Below are 1846 nucleotides of genomic sequence, written 5' to 3'. Positions count from 1 at the left end.
TCATTCATTTTTAGATGTGAAAGATTCCATTGTATAAATATTCTATTCTATAATTCATTTAGTCATTCTCCTGTTGTTGGAAATTGGAAGGTTTTTTTTTTTTTAATTTTTGCTGATAGAGAGGATACTGTGATACTTGTTTTTATTTCTCTTGGCATACATGCCCAAGAATTCTTCTAGTGTTCTAGGGTACCTAAAAGCAGAATTGCTTGGTCTTTGCATGTAGGCTATTTAACTTAATATGAAACTCTTTTCCAAAGCAATTACACTGATTTACATTCCCATCAGAAGTGTATCAATATCCATTGATTCAAATCTTTACCAATGTTTGGCAATGTCAAGCTTCTGTATTTTGGTACATTTAATACACATGTGTGCTCTCTTTCTGTCTATTTTGTTCTGATCAGTCAATTTGACTCTGTGTCTATACCATACAGTATAAATTATTCTACTTTTGACTGTTTCACTTTTGACAGAGTCTTGCTCTGTCGCCCAGGCTGAAGTGCAGTGGTGTGATCTCAGCTCACTGCAACCTCCGCCTCCCAGATTAAAGTGATTCTCGTGCCTCAGCCTCCTGAGTAGCTGGGACTACAGGCCCACACCACCACAATGGGATAATTTTTTGTATTTTAGTAAAAGTGGGGTTTCACCGTGTTGCACAGGGTAGTCTTGAACTCCTGAGCTTAGGCAATCCATCCACTCAGCCTCCCAAAGTGCTAGGCTTACAGGAATGAGTCAACATGCCTGGCTGACTTTTTATGTAAGCTATCTTAAGAACAAATTCCCAATTTTCTCAAAATGCACTGTTGGGATTTTGCTTTTCAAAAGAGGCCAATGCTGCTTCAATCATAACTTTCAAACCTCCTAGTTCAAGGTTCAATGTTCTTTTCCTAGAGTCAAACAGTTGGCCCTGCCAGGTTGCTGTGCACTGTCTCAGAGTATGATAGGACAATACTGGAGGTCCCAGATGTCTGCTCCTTCTGTCTCCAGGAGGTATCCTGGTCAACACCACTTCAGTAGGTCAAATATATGTGCTGCTTGGCCATTTGCCCTTTTATGCACAGTCCTGTAAATATCTGTAAGCCACCACTTACTTACCTACTCTGCCAATGATGAGCACCCAGGTAACCTCCAGTTGCTGGACCCTACAAACCACTTTGTTCATCTTTGTGCATATATGCTTACAAACCTGTGTGAGGATTTATTTGAGATATATGCCCAGGAATGAAATGGCCGGGTTATAGGTTATGTAGATACTTTATCTGCTTAAATAAGACCAGCAGCACCAATGTACACTTCCACATTACTCAACATCTTTACCTATGTTTCTCTGCATGTACAGGTATAATGTATGGGAAATTACAGTTTTGGCCTTACTCACACAACTCTACTGGAAATAAGTTCTCAACCCCATACACCATGAAAAGGGCCTAACCTTATGACAATGTGGACTTGTGCTTCTTTGTCCCCCCAGGTCCAATCTATCTGCTTTCTGCCCCCTCCCTATGCATGAAGCACCTCATCCTCAAATTTAGGGAGATCTTGTCCAATTTAAAAATTCCACTCAATCATACTAAAATTAAAAGGTATGATTGATTTTGATGAGTATGAATATCTGTCTGGGGTGGGAAGGACAGATGAAAATGGTTCTTTTCTTCAGATGGTAAAAACAACTAAATAAAAGACTAACGGAAGAGATGTGAGCAAGCACTGGAGTGGTGGCAACATTGTCCTTCGCTCTGAGCCCTACATTTTTTTTTTTTTTTTTTTTTTTTTTGAGACAGAGTTTTGCTCTTGTTACCCAGGCTGGAGTGCAATGGCGCGATCTCGGCTCACCACAACCTCC

This window comes from Cebus imitator, unplaced genomic scaffold (assembly GCF_001604975.1).
Source record: "Cebus imitator isolate Cc_AM_T3 unplaced genomic scaffold, Cebus_imitator-1.0 Scaffold761, whole genome shotgun sequence".
NCBI lineage: Eukaryota > Metazoa > Chordata > Mammalia > Primates > Cebidae > Cebus > Cebus imitator.
The sequence above is the reverse complement of the archived record's forward strand: the minus strand, read 5'-3'. Positions refer to the sequence as shown.